At 41.9% G+C, this 25299-nt stretch overlaps 1 protein-coding gene across 1 annotated transcript in view; it reads right to left on the bottom strand.

The window, feature by feature from the left end:
* WDFY3 (WD repeat and FYVE domain containing 3) overlaps positions 1-25025 on the bottom strand; it is a 265989-nt gene extending 240964 nt beyond the window's left edge. The window contains exon 1 of the mRNA XM_054727645.1: positions 24523-25025. The gene's annotated coding sequence lies outside the window, so the exon portion shown is untranslated. The remainder of the gene's footprint in view (positions 1-24522) is intronic.
* Positions 25026-25299: the final 274 nt, after the last annotated feature.

The raw sequence follows: 25299 nt of genomic DNA, 5'->3' as shown, positions 1-25299 counted from the left end.
AGGAGGTCATGGTTCGTTTCCTTGTTCTGCCCAGTTTGTAGGCTCAATCCCCAGTAGGGGCATGCAGGAGGCAGCCGATCAATGATTCTCTCTCATTGTTAATGTGTCTATCTTTCTCTCCCTCTCCCTTCCTCTCTAAAATCAATAAATATATTTTTTTTAAAAAAAAAGAAAACTACTAATGACAAGATAGATGCCTAGATCAATGGAAAAGAACAGAAATTCCAGAAATTAACACACACACGGCCAATTGATTTTTGACAAAATGTCAACCAACTAAATGAAGAAAAAATTTTCAAAATGGCACTAGAAAATTTGGACAGCCACATGCAAACAAAACAAAACAAAAGGATCTCAACCAACCTATACATCACATCACATACAAAATTTAACTCAATATGGATCACAGATATAAAGGCAAAACCCAAAACTATAAAACTTCTAGGGGGAAAAATGTGCGCAATCATTGTGACTTTGGGTTAGGCCCGTGGTCGGCAAACTGCGGCTCGCGAGCCACATGAGGTTCTTTGGCCCCTTGAGTGTGGCTCTTCCACAAAATACCACGGCCTGGGCGAGTCTATTTTGAAGAAGTGGCGTTAGAAGAAGTTTAAGTTTAAAAATTTGGCTCTCAAAAGAAATTTCAATCATTGTACTGTTGATATTGGGCTCTGTTGACTAATGAGTTTGCCGACCACTGGATTAGGCAAAGAATATACAGTACAAGCCATAAAAGAAAAACTGACAAGTTGGATTTCATCAAAATTAACTTCTGCTTTTTCAGATTCAGTTTTAAAAATGAAAACAAGCCGAAACCGGTTTGGCTCAGTGGATAGAGCGTCGGCCGTCGGACTGAAAGGTCCCAGGTTCGATTCCGGTCAAGGGCATGTACCTTCATTGTGGGCACATCCCCAGTGGGGGGTGTGCGGGAGGCAGCTGGTCGATGTTTCTCTCTCATCGATGTTTCTAACTCTCTATCCCTCTCCCTTCCTCTCTGTAAAAAATCAATGAAATATATAAAAAAAAAAAAAAAAAAATGAAAACAAGCCACAAATTGGGGGAAATTATTTGTAAAACACATACCAGATAAAGGACTAGTACACAGAACACATATGAAATCTCATTACTTAGTAATAAGCAACCTAATTTTAAAAAGAGCAAAAGATGTCAACACTTAAAAAAAGATATAGATAACAAATCAAACACATGAAGGGATGTTCTATATGGTTAATTATACATGAAAAGCAAAACCATGTTGAATACTGCTGCTATGAACATTAGCCTTTTTATGGATATGTTCTTTCACTTATCTTGGGTATATATACCTAGTAATAAAATTGATAGTTCATAAGCAATATGTTTAACTTTATAAGAAATCAGTGACTGTTTTCTAACAGGGCTATACCTTTTCACCAGCAATGTATGAGAGGTAACTTCTAGTTAGTCCACATCCTCACCACATTTAACATTGTCAGACTTTAAGTCATTCTAAGTGGGTGTGTGATGGTATCACTCTGTGGTCTTAATTTTCATTTTCCCTGATGACTCGTGATGTTGAACATCTTCCTATGGATTTGTATCTTTCTTTGTAGTGTACTGACCTTGGTGAAATGTCTGTAAATCTTTTGTCGTTTTCAGACAGAGTCATTTGTCTTGTTATTGAATTGTGAGAGTTCTTTAGATTTTCTGGTTCAAATTCTTTGCCAGATATGTTTTGCAAATATTTTTCCTAACCTTTTCATTTTTTAATAGTGCAGCATGCTTATTTTGAAAAAATTAATTGAGCCGTACACTTATGAGCTGTTCACTTCTCTGTATGTAGATATTTGAAGGAATCAGTTAATTTTAAAAAGAGGTAATAGACTGCTCTTTGGAAGGTATTAAAATCATCATCAACTAGTAAATAGCCTGAAGATAATAAATCTGGCCTGCACATACTAAAAACTAAAAAATATGTCTTGATACTCGTAGTTATATGCTCTTCCTAGCATTGGGTCCCTATCAGATGCCCAGACATGAAAACTAAAATTAGCAAATGAGAGAATAACATGTTAAATGCCTCCCTCCTGTAATTCTGTATTGCAATCTGACCTCTGAATTATAGACATTTCAGATTAAGATATACTTTTTGTTAATTACAGAGTAACTTTTAAATGAAAATGTTTAGGTTGATAAGAAAAGCAGAGTTTCAACCTAAAGGTAGTTACATGAAAAACTAACACATGCAATGACTTTCAATAAGCATCTGATTGTTAAATACATATGCTCAAAACATAAAAATAAAAACCACTACATGTTTTTGTTGACAGCCCAGATAGCTTTACATAAGTATTGCTTATTACTCCTTAATCATTCAGAAACTCTCTCTCCTGACTTTATAAGAAGCAAAAATCATATGCTGGCCTTTGGCATATTAATGAAAGTACTTACAAAATATGTTTTAATTTTTATTGATTAAAATATTTAAAATATATTTTTATTCATTTCAGAGAGAGGAAGGGAGAGGGAGAGAGAGAAACATCAATGATGAGAATCATTGATCGGCTGCCTCCTACACACCCCCTACTTGGGATTGAGCCTGCAACCTGGGCACGTGCCCTGACCAGGAATCAAACCATGACCTCCTGGCTCATAGGTCGATGCTCAATCATGGAACCACACTAGCCAGGCATGCTATAAAATACTAGTGGCCCGGTGCATGAAATTTGTGCACATTAAAAGGGGGACCCAGAGTCAAGTCCCCGCCCATCCATATGCACCTCAAAATTGTGTGAGACCCAGGCCTGGCCACCCCCCACCCCATTGGGCTAGATCTGGATCCAGCCAGTCCCATACTTGTCAAGCCCCGCCAGGCAGGGGGCTTAGCCTCAGGTCCCCTGGCCTGGCGCCAGGATGGGGGGCATGGCCTGAGGTCCCCCAGATGATGCGGGGGGCATGCCTTGAGGTCCCCCGTCAAGCCCCGCCAGGTGGTGGACACAGCCTGAGGTCCCCTGTCAAGCCCCAAGGGGGTGGGGGAGGGCGTAGCCTCAGGTCCCTGCTGATTGCTCGTTAAGGCTCCTTAAGGGAACATGGCCTCAGCTGTGGGTGCAGCCATCTGTGACAGAGTGATGGTCAATTAGCATATTCCCTCTTTATTAGATAGGATTAAGCAGAATATATTTTTTGAAGTCAAACAATATAAGTTGTTCTACCATAATACCAATTCTTATTTTCCCTTAACTTATGCCCCAAAGATTTTCATTGTTTACAGTTGGGTATGTACCTTTTCAGACATTTGCTATGCTGAGTATATACGTGTGTGCATGTGTGTGTGCATGTGTGTATACATATACATATATGCATGCCTTCACAAACACAGTGTATGTAACATTTTAGAATTCTATAAACCAAGATTTTAAAAATATTTCAATGGGGCCTTTATAGTTGAGGAACTATAAAACATGAAACCAAAAAAAAGAAAAAGAGCCAAGCCTGGACAGTGTGGCTCAGTGGTTGAGCACTGACCCAGGAACCAAGATGTCGCCAGTTCAATACCTGATCAGGGCACATGCCTGGGTTGCACGCTCAATCCCTAGTAGGGGGTATGCAGGAGACAGACAATTAATGATGTTTCTCTCTCATCAATGTTTCTATCTGTCTATCCCTCTCTAAAAATCAATAAAAAATATTTTTAAAGAAGAAAAAAAACTGAGTCAAATAAGATAAAAATAAATTAAAATTTAAAATATAGTTGTTTAATGTGGCTTAAAATCTTGCATAAGTTTTGGGAATTTACAGAATATATTATTACTTCTGTGGCAGACACATCTTGGAGTGGCTAGAGAGCCCACAATCCTTCCCTTTTTGGTGCCATGAAAGATCAAAGGATAAGTGACAGGGAGATTTATGGAATGGCTATTTGAATGAATCTCTCACAACCTGACAATAACCTAAAATTCCATTCTCAGGTGTTCCCAGAATCCTCCACTGCCAAAGCAAACAAATCAAAATATAAAGCCTCCTAATGATCGGGTGGATAAGATGACCCACATAGCAAATCAAGTCAGACTTCTTCTCCAGCCAACCTGGTCTTGCTCAGTAGGTTCATGAAAACAGCAAGGTGGCAGGAGAAGCAGTTATGTAAGGGATCAACTGAATGGACTCAGTAAGACTGACTTCACTGACACTACTGTTGAAAACACATTTGCCTGAGTCCCCTATTAAGCACTATCACTTGGCAAAATACATCAAGCCCTCTGCATCACAGAAATGGTGATGGCTGGTCCTCACTACATGAGACAGCAATTCTGAATTTGCCTCTGCCAGCATCGCTATGCAAGGTTAACTTGGAGTGCTGTCCTGCAGGATATAAAGTAGGTTCTGAACACTAACCAACACACGATGTCTCCCATTACAGAATACACTGGATGTAGGAACCAAACAATGATAGCGTTTTGTTTCTTGTCTCAATAATTCTTCTTGTCTCAAGAACTCTGGAATCTGTTGAGCTAGAAGTTTTCATTCCCAAGGGAAAAGATATTTATACCAGGAGACAAAATAAGTGTTTCATTCTACTGAAAGCTGAACTTACAGTGTTCAGGTTTATTTCCTCACAACAGTAGAAAGACCATCACAACCCCATCCAGTTGGAATTACCAGGAGCTCAGACCCTTTCAAGAAGGAAAGACTGGCTCACAACAGAACCTGACAAGCCAATATACTTGATAAGCAGAAGGTAACAGAAATACGAAATCTGATGCAAAACTAAGGATTGCAGCCACCATTTATTTTCTTAATAGTCATCTATATACATAAAACCCTAATATGCAAATAGATCGAATGGCCGAACAACCGAACAACCAGTTGCTATGACATGTGCTGACCACCATGGGGTGCACATGGAACAGGGCAGGCGTCAGCAGCAGGTGGCAGAGTGCGGAACATGGCGGGCATTGGCCGCGGTGGGATGGTGGAGCAGGTGAGCGGGGGCGCCAGACACCAAGGTGGGGCGCTGGTCGCTGTCATCGGGGCGAGCCTCTGGTGGTTACTGAAAATTCTTTGCTCCGTGTGCTGTGGTCCGGCCCCGCGCTCATAACCTGCTGCCAGCACCGGACCCGCTCGCACCCGCTGCTGGTGTCCAGTGCCAGTCCCGATCATTCAGTGCCGTCAGTGGGTGTGAGCAGTGGCTGCCGGCCCCAATTGCCCCTCAGGGCTTCTCCACCTCCCCCTGCTCCTAAGGGACAATCGGGGCTGGAAGCCACCTCTCGCACCTGCTGCTGGTGACGGCCCCACTTGCACCCACTGCTGGCACTGGCCCCACTTGCACCCACAGCCAGCACCAAAGGCAGCGCTCGCACCCACTGCTGGCCCCAATCGCTCAGCGTTGTCAGCAGGTGTGAGCGGTGGCTGTCGGCTCCGATCACCCCTGAGGGCTTCTCCACCTCCTTCTGTTCCTGAGGGGCGATCGGGGCAGCAGCAGTCACTCGCACTCGCTGATGGCGCCAGCCCTGCTCACACCTGTTGCTGACACCGGCCCCAATCGCTCCACGCCGTCAGTGGGTGAGAGCAGGGCCAGCGCTGTCTGCACAAGGGGGCGGGAGCGGGGCTGCCAGTAGACAGGGGACCCAGGGCTGGGAGGAGGCGTGGAGGATGGGCCAAGACCCGCCCCTGAGCCCACCGCAGCCTCGTGGCGCACAGTTCCTTTCAAGGTGCACAAATTAGTACACTGGGCCCCTAGTGTATAATAATTACCCCATCTCTCTCATTAAATACATTTTATTTCCTTTTCCTTTCCCCCATCATGCAGATGGCAAGTTAGCAGAAATTAAATTTAGGTTGTAAAAGAAAGAGTCACAGTGGAATGAAGAGCAGCACATTACCCAGAATCAGGAGCCCTAAGGCACTGCCTCTTGATGTGGTACCTCAGCTTGCATTTAGATTTTTCTCCCACTAGAAAAAGTGCACCAACAGATGGGATAGCAGGGTTATCTCTACCTTTATGTAAGTCGGGAGAAAAATGGGGCAAGAGAAAAGGTAAAGGGAGTGGTTAAATTACCAAAGGGTAGGATAGCTAGACACCTCCCAGGAGGGCTACCACGCTTTGATTTCCCTTTCTTTGCGGATGGCCCCCAGCATACAGTATTAGATGCCTAGAGCTGGACACCAAAAAATGCTAATATGACTTCTAGGAAGTAAAAGAGGTGTGGAAAGTTTTCATTTTAATGTCAAATTATCATATTCATTAATTTTTTTTGGTGCTTCCTCTTACCCCACTCAAAAACTAAACGCCTAACGTAGTGTGCTTTTGCCTTCAGAATTGTGACATTAGAATCCTCATGCCTAACATGCTTTTTCACATCCTCCTATTTTGCAAGAAAGCATATTTACTCCGAAGCTTCAGTTTGTTCATTTTAGCAGCAGCTCAGCAGCAGTTTCCTGTTAAGATGTTACAATGAAGCATCAGCAATTCTCTGCATCTCGTGATGCCACACTAGTGCACAGAGCAAACTAAACGATTACTGATTAACAATGGCAATGAATTATTTTCCTTAAAAGATACTTAATAGTATATAAAAGAATGTCAAGCTCAGCCTGCCTCTGCTCTCCTTGGGCCTTGCTTCCCCCTGTCACTTAAGTCCTGGATCACCAATACAGATTTGTGACAAGAGATACTTAAGCAGTGTCAGCCCCAATCTTTGATTCCAGATCAAGTTATCATTAACATTAATTCACCCAGCCTCTATAGCCCAGATTAGAGGACTAGGGATCCAAGCTTGTTCTGACACCCACTCTATTCTACTCATACCCTTTCTACTGTTCTAGCCTTTTTTATACCTCAATAATTATAACTAGGCTTCTGTTTTAAACACTTTTGGAGGTTCCTAATCTGGTCCCTGCTTTGTCTCGTCCTAGGACTGGGATGCCTGTTTTGGATTACCAGTCCCAATCCCAAAGACTGGTATCAGGACGTTATCTAGAGCCCAGTAACCCAGGAGCCACAGACAATTAATTGTCTGGAGGCCATTCTCATTCTCTCTCCCTCAAGATTCCACATGTTTCTTTACCTTGAATTCCCATTAACAACAGGTTGTGGATGGCTCTCTGGCTATTCTACTCTTGGCATGGCCTACCAAAGAGAACCTTTCCTCAACACCTGTAGCTTAGGTAAGATTGGCTCTAACATGCAGCAATATTTCTAAGTATGAACTCATTCTAGTCCATCCTGTATGATAGTAACCTCTGCCCTACCCTTAAGCTTGACCATACTCTGGCATATCACAAATGCCACAAAACCCTATCAGTTCTTGAGATATAGTAAAAATAACTTACAGAATTTAAAAACAAAGGAATTAAACAGATAAACAAAAGAAAAATATTTTTTGAATGATATGAATTGGAAACTTTGTAATATAAACATAGTATTCCTAGATATTTATATGACAAATTTTTAAAAATCAGATAATTTTTTCAAGTAGAACAGAAGATAATGACTACATTATATTTTGTAAATATATTATAGCATATAGAAATAACCACTTAATTCCAAAGAATTCTGGCTGTAATTTCTTGACACAAAACAAATAAGGTACATCAGACCAATAAAACAATGTCTATACCTAGTCATATAAAATTAGCATCTGGGTTGTTTTTTTTGTAATCCTCACTCAGTATATTTTTCCATTGATTTTTAGAGAGTAGAAGGGACGGGGAGAGACAGAAAGAGAGAAACATCAATGTGTGTGTGTGTGAGAGAGAGAGAGAGAGAGAGAGAGAGAGAGAGAGAGAGAGAGAGACATAGATTGGTAGCCTTCCACAGGAGCCCCGACCAGGGCCAGGGATCAAACCTACAACCTAGGTATGTGCCCTTCACCTTGACCTGAACTGGAATCAAACCTGGGACCCTTCAATATGCAGGCCAATACTCTATCCACTGTGCCAAACCGGTTAGGACAAATTAGCATCTCTTTTTATCAATTCTGATTTCTTCTTTATGATAGAAAGAATTTCTTTCTCTATGATAGAAAACTTAAATTTCTAATTCCACTTAGTGCCAAAAAATAGGATTCCCATTACTTTCTCCAAAATCTAGCTTTGTTAACACTACACCCTTATAAAAGTTGTCCCTTTGCTGAATTTCTCAACACTGATTCCTAAAGATCAAGCCACAAATGGGATCATGAATATAAGGAAAAACTTCGAAGTAGCTCAAGATTATAGGGAAAAGGTGTGTGTATTTACCTTGGGCTCCTTATACGCCAAGAGAGCTGTAGTAAGAACAATTACAATGGATAAGAAACTCCAAATACTGGGGCTAAGGAGGAAAGCCAATGAAACCTCAAACAGATGTTATTAGTACATTATTTAATAACTAGTGGCCCAGTGCATGAAATTCGTGCACATTAAAAGGAGATTAATTAGAGGAAATAAATTAATATTGCTATTTGCCCTTTCTCTATAATAGAAGTGTCAGAGATGAAAGAAAATTAGTAAAATGTATATGAAAACCTTCCTCCTGTCAGAGTCTGGGGCGCACCACGGGACCCAGAGTTAAGTCCCCGCCCACCCACCTCAAAATCACGTGAGACCCAGACCCAGCCAGCCCCTGCCCCCATTGGGCTAGATCCAGACCTGGCCAGTCCTACCCTTATCAAGCGCCGCCGGGCAGGGGACATAGCCTCAGGTCCCACAGTCCAGATGGGGCGGGGGGTGTGCCTTGAGGTCCCCCGTCAAGCCTTGCCAGGTGGGGGGCATGGCCTGAGGTCCCCTGTCAAGCCCTGCCAGGTGGGGGATGTGGCCTGAGGTCCCCTGTCAAGCCCTATGGGGGTGGGGGAGGGCGTAGCCTCAGGTCCCTACTGATTGCTCGCTAAGACTCCTTATGGGAACTTGGCTTCAGCTGTGGGTGCAGCCATCTTTGTGATGGAGTGATGGTCAATTAGCATATTCCCTCTTTATTAGATAGGAGGATTATGTGTTCATAAGTTAAAGTAATTTACTAGCTCTTTAAAGGGATTAGTATCTTATCATCTTAATATTTGAACACACAAAATAACAGTTAATAAACTCCTGTTGAATGAAAAAACAACAAAGAATTTAGATGGCTAGTAAAGAGTGTCAACTGTACTCAGCTGACACTGCAATAGTCAGCTTGGAATGTCAACTGCCAGGGAGGACCTTACTCAAAGAAAACCAAGTGATGTGAGTTCCAAGTCTCTTTTCCCAAAGATATCTCTCTACTGAATAATAAGCATGATGCAAAATGCACCTCACATCATGGATTAATTTCATTTGCTCTTATCTTTTCACCAGGGAATTATTTTCCTCTATTCTGATTTTATATTATAGCCCTTTCCTTAATCTAACACTGTATTTAATATTTAAATTTCAAAAATCCATTTTACTGCTTGTTTATTTTGGTAGGACTTTTCTATTTCAGGTATCTGGGAATGAGTTACTATCTCATTTATTTAGCTTAAAATTACTGTTAATAGAGATGTTATAGTGAGTTGAATGCTCATGAATAGATTGGGTAGGAAAAAATAATAAAACTTTGTTTTAATGCCAATAAGCCATGGCATTCTTTACTAACTAGTCATTTTGCCATCTATAAAGTTTTTTTTTTAATGGTTTTATTGATTTTAAAGGGAGAGGAAGGGGGAGAGAGAAACATCAATGAGGGAAACATCAATCAGCTGCCTTCCTCAACAACCTGAGCATGTGCCTTGACCAGGAATTGAACCAGCAATCTCCCAGTGCAGGGGATGACACTCAACAGAGCCACTCCATCCAGGGCTTCAAGGTGCTTTTTTAAATTGATCTCTTAATGATAATAGATGATGAAATGCAAAAATCTAACTCAAAACCTGTACATAGTACTTACCTCTGCTACTTAGATGAGACAAAAATTTTTAAGATACTAAAATCAATGTAGCCAACATGCTATGTAAGAGCATTTCTAAACTTTAACAAAACTGAAGAAAGCACACACAGATGTGACTATTATCTATAAGCTTAACACCACCAAAGTAACAATTAGGTACAGGAATGCAACCAATCTCCTTACATTAAAATAGAGCTTGCTGAACAGAACTTCTCTGAACTGGAATGACGCTTTGTCAGATGACATTAGGATATGCAAAGCAACTATTCAACTCTGCACTACAGTGGCTGTCAACAAGCACAGTAGAAAAAAAAAAAAAGGCTAGAATATGAGGATCATTTTAAAGATCTTTCAACACTGGCACACAACAGTCAAAAAGTGGCCCATTTTTTATGAAAGTAATTTGGCTGAGAAAATTCAAAGTGCATGAAAATTCATAAAGACAAGGAAAGAATAAGCTTTTAAAAAAATAAGTGCACTTCTCCAGACCAGGAATAGAGATCACTAGTATAGTCATCTCAGAAAGGCTATTCTGCATATTTCCCCTGCCCTGACCCAGCCACACAAGTGCATGTCGGAGGTAATGGTGGCCTTTCCAGCAGCTGCCATGTCTTGTCGGGCTTCCCCATCACCTCCTGAAAGAATAAACACCTATGCCCATCCATATGGCAGTTATGCAACCTAACACAAGCTGGGAATCACTGAAGGCATTTCACTCTGGTGACTCAGATTTAAATCTAGGTCTCCGTGGAAAAGGAGATGGAGAGCACAAATGCATGTCATAACACCATTTTTCATTAATATTTATTGTATAAAGTAAATTCAAGATTTTCTGCTCTTTATATAGGTTTGACAAATAAAGAAGCTTTCAAAAATACCTCAGGTTTGACTAGGTCCAGGTCAGCCTCTGATAGACTGAATGACCCCAGGCAGAAGGATTCCCCTTTACAGAGAACTCTCATTTCCTCTCCCCTCTTTCCCCCCTTTCTCCCCATCATGATGCCATTCACCCACATTGTCCTTTCCCCTTTTCTCCAGCCTCTTCTTTAAGCCCACCCCCAATAGCCATTTCTTTGTGAAATGCTGAGTTTCACAAAGCCAAGATAACTTTTACAGGCTATTAAAGATAATAGAAATACTTTAAACATCAGAACTTCAGAAATAATAAAGCAACAATAAACCAGTTTTCCTCTTGACCACAGAGATAACTCATCTAACTTAGCAAATGAAATGAAATATATAAAGCACATCTGTCATTGATCCAACAGATCAAATTATCTTTTTTTAAAAACATGCTAAAGCCCTGGCCGGTTTGGCTCAGTGGATAGAGCGTCGGCCTGCAGACTGAAGGGTCCCAGGTTCGATTCCAGTCAAGGACATGTACCTTGGTTGTGGGCACATCCCCAGTGGGGGGCGTGTAGGAGGCAACTGATCGATGTTTCTCTCTCATTGATGTTTCTAACTATCCCTCTCTGTAAAAAATCAATAAAATATATATTTAATAAATAAATAAAAATAAAAAACATGCTAAGTCATATTTAGTTCAATTTTCATGGTGACCTAGTTGTAAAATGCTTCAGGAGCACTAGTAAGGTTTTCATGTTAAAAATATGGTCTTTTCTAAGTGTTTTACTTTATTATTTAAACAATAAATTCAGACAAAATTTTTTCCATCTGATTCATTGCTGGTGAAATCTATTGATTTTATTATTTTCTATAATTCTGATTTAAGTCAATTTCAGTTTTCACCAAGAAAATTCTATCAATCCCCAATATTTATATCAAACATATTAGGCTTCCCTAATAATTTCAACTAAAAGTAATCTTTCTACTTACTAAGTGTCCATAGACTTTGATAGCTTTCAGACAGACTATTCACATACTGTTCAACTATTTATTCATCTATCTTATCTCCACTGTATTATAAAATTATTGAGAGCAGAACTATCCATGTAGCTCCCATAGTACCTAGTGCAGAAAACAATAAACTATTTCATAACTATTTAAGAAAAAATTTTTAGAATTATTATTACACATTATAGCATCATTTGAGAGTCTATTTACAGTGTATGGTCATTTTGGGTAATAAGAACTAGGTTCCAAAAGCAAGTTAAATCCTTTATACTTGATCTAATTTAGTCACTAATAATTACATAAATAAATCAGGTGAAATAAATTAGGCAATCAATACACAATGATTTTTCTAAAAATAACTGACATACAGTTTAATTTCATACTTGTTCATTTAACTATGGCATTTATCATCTAAATCAGCAAGTACTGTGTTTTAATGAGCAGTGTGCCATAAGGAAAGAACTTGGGACTTCAGAATCAGAAAGACCCAGTCTTTAAACAAGGAAATTTGATTATATTTACTAAAGGTTTCCTAGGGTGAAGAAAATAAAGAAACATAATAAAACATGCATTACCATTCTCTCACTTGATAATGAGTAGTTTTAGAATTCCTAGGAGTGACAGTAAACATTTATTTTCTTAAGACTTACATAATTTTCTGACAACATGCTTATTACTTAAGTACATTCATTAACTCAAAGTTTATTGAAGGCCAACTACATGCCTATGTCTATGTGTTAGAGAATAAAATCTGTTGAAATACATTATGTAATATGTGGTAATGTCCTACAGCTGTTTATTCAGCTACACTATACTTTTCCAAAATAGTTAACACAGTGATAACAGGTACTTAGTATCTCTTGACTAACTGCCCAATATTTATTTCTTTATACTCTGTTACATGCAAGAATAAAAGTTCCCGAGTGATTAAATAAATAAGTCCAGCAAAGAGGAATTAAGAAGAATGCCATGTAACTGAAATTTTACATGATCATATCTAAGGCTGTGAATGAACTACCTGGTGGAAAATTATCAGCCATTTCCCTGGTTACCTGTCACCCCATTTATAGGAAGTTCAGGGAAGAAACATATCGTTGGGTGTTTTTCCTACGGAACCAAGGCAAAGAATCTGAATTTGTACATGCTAACCTCTTCACCTCTGAGAACAAAAATATCAACAACATTCTTGTATTTGCCAACATTTTTCAAAATGAGCAAGATCATTATGCTTTTAGTAATGAAATACAAGTCACTATTGTACCACAGTTATGTAAGATGTTACTACTGAGCAAAGGGTGATGGGTAAAGTTTACATGGGACTCTATGGTAATTTTCACAATTTCCCGAGTTTATAATCACTTCAAAATTTAAAAATATATCAATAAGGTAATGCAGTTTGAATAAACGTTAGAGAAATTAAAACAAGTTGCTTTTCTAAAGACAAATACTTAAAAATGTACTAAAAGATTTGGATGTTATTAGAAAGAATACTTATGGGATTCTTTTTAAAGTGTTAAGTCCTATCTATCTATATAAAAGGCTAATATGCTAAGTGTCCTTCCCTCCACCGGGTAATGACGTCATGTAGCAATGCTGGCTTCCTCTCCCGGCTTCCTCTCCCTAGCAATGACTAGCCTCCTTGCAGTTCTTCAGCCCAGGAACATGACTTGCTTTATAGCCAGGTGCAAACACTTCACACTGTAACCAAATGTCTGTGAAGTGTTTTCCTGTGCCTCATCTCATTTGATCCTCACAGAAGTCCTGGAGTAGGTAGAATGGAGACTCGGTGGAATCCTCTTTTTCCATTAGACGGAATATGGAGATTTAGAAAGCTTGGAAATTTGACCCGACTGAAAAGAAGTTAAGAAATGGTGGACCCTGAAAATGACTTCAGGTTTTCTCACTGTGCAGAATATAGTCAAACACTGCTGCAGCCCTAGCCTGTTTGGCTCAGTGAATAGAGCGTTGGCCTGTAGACTGAAGGGTCCTGGGCACATGCCTGGGTTGTGGGCTTGATCCCCAGTAGGGGGCATGCAGGAGGCAGCTGATCAATGATTCTCTCTCATTATTGATGTTTCTATCTCTCCCTCTTCCTTCCTCTCTGAAATCAATAAAGAAATATATATTTTTTTAAAAACCACTGATGCAGTTAAATATTTTATCCTTTGTTCTCCCTGCATGATCTACAATAATAATCTGCTTTGTGTTGATATTTACTGCTGTGTTGCTGACAATTACCTGAAAGAGAAATTGGGGTGCTTCACTGGGCTGGAAAAAGTTTAGCTACATCAGAAAGCAGGTCTAATTAAGCAAGTTTATTCTATATCTAGAAAAAGCTAAGTTGACTTGCGCATGTGTGATACATATAAAGCTCTCGCTGGCACCAACTGCACGTGTGTGTTTCCATATGTCATTGTTGATCATGAATTTAGTTGACACTTCTACTATAGAGAAAGGGCGAATAGCGATATTAAAATATTTCTTCTAATTAATTTCCTCTCAATGTGCATGAATTTGTGCATGGGGGCACTAGTATACAATAATCACCTCCTAAGTTAAAGAATTTATAAAGAATAACTTAGGATGCTTTACTTATAGCCCGAGACAATAAACAAGGTTCTCTGCAGATAAGTTACTTGTCCCCCCCTAAAGGAAATAGCAGATAATACAAAATCATTTGGCATGACTTTTTAATATCAGATAATGGCTATGTAACAGATTTCTATTTTTCTTAGGCTAATATTAAATTAATTGGCCTCCTTTAAATCCATACTGGCTAGAGAACAGAGTAAAACAAGATAGGAAGAAACATTATAAAGGAAGAGGAAGCTGGGCCTCATACTTTAAAATGCAGCAGATTCACCGTGTTGAAAACATTCCTATTACACATGTCAAAAATCACCCTGTATCCCTCTCACAACATAAGTACCAAGGGCTTAAGAAACTGAGGAAAATTAAAAGAATTAGTGTGTTAGAAAGCAATTATCACTCTTATCTAAAGAACTTGGTGTGGAAAGGACTGCCAACAGATGAAGAACCAGAGGCCAGATAGGATAGGCGACCGGCTCAAAGTAACAAAGCTCTCTTGCAGCAGGGATACAATAAGAATTCAACTCCCTCCCTCCCTCCTTCCCTCCCTCCCTCTTGTTAATCCTCACCTGAGGACATTTCCCCATTGATTTTTTTAGAGACTGGGGGGGGGGGGGGGGGGGAAATCAATGTAAGAGAGATACATAGATTGGTTGCCTCCCACACAAGTCCCAACCAGGGCCTGGGATGGAGCCTGCAACCAAGGTATGTGCCCTTGACTGGAACTGAACCAGGGATCCTTCAGTCCTCAGGCCGGTGCTCTAACCATTGAGCACTGGCTAGGGCAAGATTTCAAATCTCTTAATTTCTGGGTCTCTGAAAGTGTCAGTATAAATAGGAACTTGTCTTTTATAAGCAGAACTAATGAATACCTTTAAGAAATTAGGCCATACATAAAAAAATCCTACTTAGTTGTATTTTTTTCCCCATTCAATAGTCTTCTAAACCCAAAAATACAATTACAGTAGTACTTTAAGTCCCTGTGGCTTCACATAGATCTAGTTGATTTAAAGTTACTGATCTAAGCAACCTCAATGCATTAATGACAGTAGCTCTCTACGTAGGGACTCAGTTTCCTCAAGGTTTGACAGTATCTGCTACTGGGTTAGTATACGATAGAAGAGTGGTCATGGTACACTCTTACTAGTAAATCTCAAACTTGTTCAAGTAATGCAGCACCTGATCCCCATTGTGCTCTTTTGTGGAATAACACAAAGCAATGATATATTAAACTTAAAATAACTAGGTGCACTAACATTATGCCACGTTATAGACTAATATACTATACACATATAGAAAGTGACAAAAAAAATTTAAAACTTTATAGGAGAAAACTTAAACCTAAGTCATTAATAACTGTCCTTGACTGAAGAAACTGATGTGCAAATTTAATAGTAAGACCATTCTAATAGGGAAACGAAATCAAGGCCCTACTCACACATAACCATTAAAACAGCAGCAGCAACAACATCCAAAACAAAGCAAAAAAAAAAAAATAGTGTAATTGGTCAAAATACAAATAGTATTCATATTAAGTAGGCCAGGATATACAAGTATTTCATATACTAAAAAAACTACTACAGGGCACATCATCACTAGGCTTGTCACAATGGATTACAACATGGAAGATCAATAATCCAATATTTGTTATGTATTATACCCAAGCACATAATAATTTCTGGTTAACCAAAAATGGAGGGAAAATGACTCCTATTACTAACAGACATTACTTTAAATGTTTGGGCTCAAGTCTCACAGCTTATGCAGATACAACACTTAGGGTATCCACTATAGGCTCAAAGCCATGCAGGTACTGAGGGGTCAAACAAGACATGGAAGCCTTAGATGTAAGGACTGAAGGACTCGAAGTTACAGGTTTCTGGGCTTAAGACAGTGATAGCGAACCTATGACACGCGTGTCAGCACTGAAAGGTCCCAGGTTCAATTCTGAGGCGGCCGCATGCCGAGGATGAAACATTTGCTGCTCCTGAGGATGAAACATTTGCGAAATGATGTTTTTTCCTCAAAGTGACATACTACCCGAGTTATGCTCAGTTTTTTGGTGAAGTTTGACACACCAAGCTCAAAAGGTTGCCCATCACTGGCTTAAGATGATATCTAGTGTTCCAAGATTTAAGAGGGTGTGCTAGAGTCTGACATTACACAGACACGGTGGTGAGCATACCAAAAAAACCACACACACACCCAAAAGCCTGCACCAGTACAGTCAGATAAATAAGCCATCCTTAATCACTTGTTCAACCAAATAAAACACACTAAGAAATACTGTCGACTTTATTTCTGGTACTAGACTTTTCACACTCTGCAGGGCTCCCATTGAGTTGTTTATAGAAGTGATATTCTAGACCTATCAGTGTCTTATTTATTAATGATTATGGGAGCCAGTAATAAACTATCCTCAAAAAATTCCTACCAACGAAAGGGAAACAGAAATGTGAACGAGCCAATATGTGCAATAAACCCTATCTATTTAGCTTGAACAGAAGTCATCTACATTACTGTATTATTACATTTGTTTATAATGAATAAATGGATGAATTTCCTAAGTATTTGGCATTTCTTGAGCATGTAATTAGAGCAAGGATAAGGCCATAGGGAAACATGTTAAGGGATTTGGGGGAAGCTTGCCCATGTGTTTAAGAAAAGCAGAAGAGCAGCAGCTGACACACAGATGTGCACTCAATCATACACTAGGTATTTACTGAACACCTATTAAGCATGGCTCATTGCCCCGGCCTTAAATGTACACTAGTCAGCAAAACAGACAGAATGCACATCTATTGGAGCTAGCAGTCATTACACAATACTGTTGGGTTATCTCCTAAACAGTTTTCAATGATTAATCCCATTTTCAGCAATTCCATAATTCAGCAAACATTGAATGAAATAGGAATTCAGAAGTTAAAAAATAAAATCTTGGAGCTCAGTCTAGGGAGAAGAGACAAACAAACAAAAGAGTTAGTAAGTAGGGGTATGACAAAGGGTGCTCCGGGAACACAGGGGAGGGACAAAGCAAGCACTATTCTGCATAGCAGGAAAGGCTCAGGGCAGGATGGGGTAGCATACTTCAAGTCCTTACATTGGACTCCAGGGTCTGCCAGCACCTCCACCACCCTGAGCTCAGCTCTCACCTCCCTCCAGCCAACCCCTAGCTGTTCTCCCTCCTGCTTCAGGGCCTCAGCACCTGCCCTTCTCTCATATCCAAAACTTACTACCACAAATGCTTCAAGCCTCTGCTCACTTTAACCTTTTGCACTCGGATGTCGAGTGTGACTGGACACGGTTAGCATCGGTAGCAGCTCGTATGTCGAGCCACACTCGACACGTAGTTTCACCGTGGAGGGGAAGGGGGATTTTTGTCTATTTTTCCAGTATCTTTTCTTGTTTTCATTAGCATGAAAGGACAAGTAAAATGTAGATGCCGTCTCAACTGATGCCAAAAAAGAAAAAATGAAAAACCGATAACGCATGTGAAATTTATTAGGAAACTAGTACATGATCTTGTTGGGGAATTCAGAGATGGTACACTAACTTCCAGGGGTAGATTATTATTCACTAACTTAGAGCAACGTTTAGATGGAAAGCTCCATATAATCACACCTCACCCTAACAAAAAACACAAAGATTGTGTTGGTTGTTCTAACAGAAAAATCAGAGGAGGAAGAAGAGAAGACGATTTATATTTGCGAAACATGTGAATGTAAACCAGGTCTTCATATAGGTGAATGTTTCAAAAAATATCACACCATGAAAAATGATAGAGATTAAATTATTGTTTAAATGTATCAATAATTTGAAATAAAAAAATTCAAATAAATAAGTTTGTATGAAAAGAAACTCAGTTTTTTATTCTACTGCCGCGCTTTGTAAAAGCTGGGGTATTTAAAAAATTAAATCCCGAGTAGAATAAAGGAATCGAGAAAAAAGCAAGCGAGTGCAAAGGGTTAGCAAAGAGGGCTTCTCATAGAGCCCTCTAAATGACAACCCCATGCACACCTCAGGACTCCACACGCCCTTAATTCCCTTATCCAACCTTGTTTTTCCATGACACTTATTACCAACTGACAATAGGTACATCTGTTGTCTGCGCTCCTCCACCCCCATCAGCATTTAAGCTCCTTGATGTAACTCCATCACCTAGCACTGTGCAGAGCAGATAGCAGACACACAAACTTTTTTTAAAAGAATAAACAAAAGAATGGCTGTCAGAGATGAGCGTGGAGAAGCTGAAGCCAGGCCACACAGTGCTTTGTATAGACCAAGACCCAGTGCTTTAATGACTCTCTGATAATGACTTAGGTAGGATCTACTAAAATATTTTAAGCAGCAAGAGAAATATGTATATTGGAAAGATCAGAACTTTATATTTTTCAAAATTAAAAAAGAAAGGAGAATTCATTTTGGAAAGGGTATGAGGGGAACTGGTGAGAATGGAGTTGAGAGCATTTGTAAGAAAGACCACTGTAATAATTCACTAGGGAAACACAGGACTTAATGCAAGGCCTCTGAGGAGGAGGGGGTTGAATAGGAGAAACATTTAGAAGATAAAAGCAACTGGACCTGATCTGATGCTTACCTGTATGTGGAAACTGAGGAAGATCAAGGAGTGGGAGATGACTGCCAGCCTTCCATCTAGTCACAGGGTAAATGATATGGGCACTTACTCAAATTGAGAAGACAGGAAAGAAGACACTTGGGGGGAAAGATTATGAGCTAAGGTTTGGTCATGCTGAGGTTGACATGCCTATGGAACATCTCAGTGGCTATGTCTAAATCAGCGGTTGGATATGTGAATCTAGAGCTAAGTAGTAGTAGTTGAAGAAATACTTTATAATTTGAGAATTTTTTTTAAATGTTTTTTATTGATTTCAGAGAGAGGAAGAGATAGCAACACCAATGATGAGACAGAATCATGAATGGGCTGCCTCCTGCATGCTCCCCAGTGGGGATGGAGCCCGAAACCCGGGCATGTGCCCTGATCGGGAAGCAAACTGTGACCTTCTGGTTCATGGGCATTTGAGAATTTTTCAATTCTAAATTTTTCTTAAAGAAACAAGCTTTACATATCTTTTCTTAAAAAGCCACATTTTAAAAAATGTTAACACTAAGTATTAGAATTCCCTAATAGTAATTCTTTTTTTAAAAGGTAGTTCTAATAATATGAAAGGCAATTCTATAAGAAGAAGCATCCTTTAAGTGCCATAGCCTTCATAGTGAGATCATGACTGATGACCAAGCCAAAAATAATTTTTAGCAATGTCTGTCATAAACTTCCTATGTTGTTTCAAATACTACTAAAAATAAAAATTACAAGTCAAAAACATTAAAGGAGACCACTACACATATAACAAATGGCTATAACAATGATTTTCAACTAGTGTGCCACAAAAATTTTTAAAACATGCAATACCTTACTGAATAGTCAGGGGCACTGGCCTCTTATTGTCAAATAAAAAAATGACAACAGCCAACACAACTACAGCTGTCCGGTGAGAATGAATCAAAATTATACCTATTTTTTATAAGATCAGCAAAATATATATATTTTGGTGTGTCACAGAGTTTTATTCATTAGCTTATGTGCGCCATGAGATGAAAAAGATTGAAAATCGTGGGCTACAATTTTAATAACTGATAATACTAAGTGCTAACAAGGATGCAGAACAACTGAAATTCTCTTACATTGCTACTGATAGGAATGCAAAATGGTATAGTCACTTTGGAAAACAGTTTGGCAGTACAATATAAAATTACTGATATTAATAAATATACACTTACTCCACCTCCTAAGTACAACTCAAGAAAATTGAAAACATCTGTCTCTCACATACACCTGTACATAATTGTTTACAGCAACTTTATTCATAATTGACCAAAAGTAGGAATTCAAATGTCCGATTCATGAACAGATGAACAAATTGTGATACCACGATATAACAGAATGCTACTCAACAATACAAAGGAACAAACTCAGTGGTGTGTTATAGTGGGCTGGTACCAGCTGGTGAGAGCCCACTGTTAAATTTATAGAAATTTTGCCAGCTGACTCAGATAGCTTAATTTAGGCCATGATTAGAATATTTACAGTGCAATAATTAGCAAATGCTAAAAACCAGGGATTTTTTTTTTTTTTTAACTTTAGAGGGCAAGTTGTTACAATATTTATCAGCTAAGGTTTGGTCTAAACAAGCTACTGATACATGCAACAACTTAACAAATATCAAAAGCATTATGCTAAGTGAAAGAAGACACAAAAGACAACATATTGTATGATCTCCTTTATATGATATTCTAGAAAAGACAAAACTATAGGGGCATTCATTAGTTAATGGTTGCCAGGCCAGCACCGAGAACTTTTTGGTGTGATGGAAAAGTTTTGTATCTTTTTGTTATTGTTGTTATTCCTCACCCATGGATATTTTTTCCATTGCTTGCTTTTCAGAGAGTGGAAAGGAGGTAGGAAGGGGAGGGAAGGGGACAGGGGAGAAGGGAGGGGGAGGGGGAGGGGGAGAGGGAGGAGGAGAGGAAAGGGGATGGGTGGAGAGGGAGAGGGAGGGGAAGGGGGATAGGTGGAGAGGGATGGGGAGGGGAGAGGGAGGGAGAAGGGAGAGGGGAGGGGAGAGGAGAGGGAGGGAAAGGGAGGAGGAGGTGGAGAGGAGAGCGGGAGGGGGACATTGGTGTGAAAGAGACACATCAATTGGTTGCCTATCACATGCTCCAGGACCAGGGGCAGGGAGAAAACCCGCAACCCAAGTATGTGCCCTTGACCAGGAATCAAACCCGAGACCTTTTAGTTCGCAGGTGGAAGCTCTAACCACTGGAAAACAGCACCAGCCAAGATGAAAAGTTTTATCTTTATTATGGTGATGGTGATGATTATCCAATTGTATACATTTGTCAAAACTTTTATTACAGGTAAATTACACTGCAGTAAACCTGAAACTACAAAAACAATTAGAAGAGTCATATACCTCATTTCTTTTCTGGAAAATAAATGTTCCTTACATACATAGGAGGGACTGGGACTTGTCAGTAGAAATATCAGGAAGGCAGATTTTAACTCACGTAAACAGAAAAAAATTTTAAATGTCAAAAAAAGAACTGAGCTTGTAATCACAGAAAGTATTAAAACCAGAGCCTGAATGATCCTGCCAAGGATGCTTCGAAATGGCCCTAGTTTGGGTATGATTTCAGACTAGCATGACCAACAGAGGTTTAATCCCTAAGGCCTCTTTTTTCTCAGAGCCAGTAGTTCCAAAATTCCATGATATTGTGTGCTTGATCATCTCAGATCCACTTTTTAATGTTAACAAAACATCTAGTACTCATTTTAACATCAAGCAAATGCTATCATTAACTCAAAACTTAGTGTAGCCTTCCTTGTTGTTAGGAGTGCTGGCTTTGACTTTATACAGTCTGGGTTTAAATGTTGGCCCACCAACGTCTGTGTGACTGTGAACTAGCGTCTCCACAGATCTAGTTCCTCATTTAAAAGTAGGATTAACATCAATTTCCATGTGCCAAACTGTCAATAAAAAACATTTCTTAGATACTAAAGGCACGAAGCATGAAATTCATGCAAGGGTCTCGGCCCTCGCAGCCCCAGCTTCCTCTGGAAGGTCCATCAGCTGTCCGGTCTAATTAGCATATTATGCTTTTTTATTATTATAGACTAGTGCCCGGATTCGTGCACATTGAAAGGAAGTAGATTAGAAGGTGGCTGGCAGGGCGGGACTGGGCAAGACGGGCCAGACATACCCTGGAGCCAACCTCCTGCCATCCCGCCCCAGTGGGCTGCACCTAGGGCGGTGCTGTGGCTCGAAAAATGTCTGAGAGTGAGCAGGGCGGGGGTGTCCCTCCAGCAGGTGGGGGTCCCTCAGCCTGGCCTGAGGGGATTGGGCCAATACTGGCTTTCCGATATCCCCCGAGGGGTCCTAGATTTTGAGAGGGTGGTTCTCGGGGACGCACCCCAGAATCGGGCTCCCTCCTCTCTGGTTCTGGGTGTGTCACCGGAGAACCGAGAACTGCAGCTGCCAAGTCACCACAGCTCGGCAGCTCCTGCGTTGAGTGTCTGCCCCCTGGTGGTCAGTGCGTGTCATACCTACCATCCAGTCGGACGGTCACTTAGCCTTTTATATATGCTAGTATAGGCCGCTTAGCCTTTTATATATACTAGTATAGATAACTGAAAAGATACAAATTCTCAAATCTAATCCCCTCTAAGAATTTTAACATTCCAAATATGAGAGATTAGTTCTTTAACTCTATATCCAGTAGTTCATAATCTTTTGTGGAGACAGATCTTTTTGAGAATGTGATGACTCCAAGGATTTTTTACCCCCAAAAAATGCATATACAGGCATACCTCATTTTTTTACACTTTACTTTATTGCACTTCACAGATGTTTTTTGTTTTGTTCTGGTTTGTTTTTTTTTACAAATTAAAGACAAGACTCTCCATCAGCAAAAAGATTGTGACTAGCTTTGATGCCATGGTCTGGAACCGAACCTGCAAAGCCTCTGAGAAATGCCTGTACATGCTATATTCTGTCTATTATTTGAGGATTCAAGAACCATCTGAAGCACTTGCATGAAATTAAGAATGCCTGATGTACACTCTTAAAATTACAAAGTTGAGCAGTGTAATTTAAGAATCTTCAAAGCAGAGAATCCAGCTAATATTGAAATGTACAGTGTCATTTACTTTTTTAAAAAACAGACATACAAGACCAGCCAGAACACGTTTTCTAATTCATTTCTCCTTCAGAAAGTTCAAATTTAGAAACAATTTTTTTACATGAATCAACTCCAACTCGGAAAAACTAGTAGAACTATATTTCTACCCGCTTTAGAATGAATGGTTCAAAGCGTAACGTGCAATCCTGATGTTCAGAGACGCACGAAGAGTTCTCAAGTCAGCCTAATGCAGTATGTGTTTTTAAATATAAAAACCATACCAAGCTAATTCCTCTGCTTGGAGTCCCATGGTAAAGTTTTATTTTTCTTTTTCAGCTGGATTTATTTTTTCCTATACCTATGCACTAGTACATCTAGTTACTTGATTAAATCAATATATTTTTGGTTCTGTTTTATGTTTATTTTGTGATAAAGCCTGATGGTGAAAACTAATTGTTCTCAAACCCCCTATCAAAATAATTCCAACCTGGAAGTGTGCCACTACCTCTAAGCAAAAGGTTTTGTTTTTCTTTTTTAATTGTTTGGTTTTCAGACGATAATATCCAGTTGGCACTAACCAACCCATGCTCATTACTGAACAAAAAAAAACAAAACAAAACAAACAAACAGTTTTTCCTATGCACTAGCACCATTTTCCCTCAGGAAACAACCATTTTTAAAGCACTGGAAGTCGAGGCAAGGGTTCACATATATAGTAAACATCCTTTCAATCAGGTTTTATCAGATTATTTCCATGAAAGGGAGACCTAATACTGTGTAGATCTCAGAATCCAACGGCAAATATCAACGACACGCTCGCTGCACCTGAGGAGCACACACCAGCCAGGTGGGCCAAGCGGCTTTGGGTCGGAAAGGTCACATCTGCGTTTCAGACCCCACGGCGACCGTGAACGAATGCGATGCCACCTCATCCTCGTACAAAAGAAGGAAAGGGCACGCACGCGGCACAGGGGCACCTCGGTTCCTCCCACAGACCCAGGGTTTCCAGCGCAGGGGTGTGTGTTGGGGGGGGGGGGGGGGGCGGGATGGAGAAGCAGCCAGGCGACGCCCGCAGCCGGGAGGCAGCGCCCGAGGGATGGAGGCCTCGCGGGGCTGCGCCCGGACGCAGGGGGCTCCGGGAGCGGGCACCGCGGGGGCTGGCGGAGGGCCCGGCCCGGACCCCTCTCTCCCGGGCCGCCGGGTTACGCCCCCACTGCTCACCGGCGGCGACGTCCAGCCCTCCTCCCCCTCCCCCCGCCCCGAACCCCCCGGCATCGCTCCCCGCCGCCGCCAGCCGCGCGTGATCCCGACCCCGACCCGACCGCGACGGCGCCCCCTCCAGGCCGCGGAGGACGCCGGCCCGGCCCCCAGCCCCGAGGGCAGCGCGGTCCCGGGGGAGGACGGGAGCTGGGCCGCGGCCTGTCCCCAGGGCAGCGGGCGCCGGGCCGCGAGGGGCAGCGCCCGGGCCCCGCACGAACAAAGCGGCGCGGCGTCGGGCGCGGGAGGGGAGGCGGGCAGGGGGTACTCACCGGAGGGCGCGGGCCTGGCGGGGGGCTCCCGGGCCGGGGCGCCGGCGACGGGAGGGGGCGGCGGGCGCGGGCTGCGGGCGCTCCGCGGCGGGGCCGGGCGGGCTGCGTTCAGCGGCCGCGGGTGCGGGTGCGGGTGCGGGAGCCGGTCCGCCGGGGCCGGCAGCGGCGCTAGGCGGCCGGGGCAGCGACGCCGCCGCCTTCCCCTTCTGCTGCCCGGGTCCGTGTCCCCCCGCGTCCTCCTCCGCGCTGGGTCCCCGCCGCCGCCTCAGCCTCGGCGCTTCTCCGGCTTCTCCTCTCCATCAAGGCCGGGCCGACCCGCGGGCGCCCTCCCGGGAAGTGAGGGGCGGCCGCCGCTCCCCGCAGCTGTCGGAGGCCATCTTTAATCCGCCGCCTCCCGTCCTCCTCCTCCCGCGGCCGGGCGCTGACTGACTGCCTCTGGATCCTCCTCCCGCCCCGCCCGCTCCTGCCGCGCCGGCCGCGGAAATTGCAGCCGCTCTTCCTCTCGCCCCTCCTGCCTTTCCTTCCCCTTTCCTGACTCCCCTGCCCCCCGCTTCCCCGCACACCCCCTGGCCGGTGTCCCCCCCGCTTTTGCAGGCAGCGGGCGCCGGAGCCTCGGGCTGGCGTGCGGCCCCGGGTCGCTCGTCCCCTCTCCCCCTTCCCGACGCGCGCGCCCGCTTCCCTCCCCTCCCTGCGCCCGGCTCCCGGCTCCCTCCCCGCCCCGCGCCCCCCGCCGCCCTCGCCCTCCCGCTCCCTGCGGCTCCCGAGCCTCGGCGGGGG

The sequence above is a fragment of the Eptesicus fuscus genome, chromosome 2 (genome assembly GCF_027574615.1).
Source record: "Eptesicus fuscus isolate TK198812 chromosome 2, DD_ASM_mEF_20220401, whole genome shotgun sequence".
Classification (NCBI taxonomy): domain Eukaryota; kingdom Metazoa; phylum Chordata; class Mammalia; order Chiroptera; family Vespertilionidae; genus Eptesicus; species Eptesicus fuscus.
Note: the sequence above shows the minus strand (reverse complement) of the source record. Positions and strands in the feature narration are given on the sequence as shown.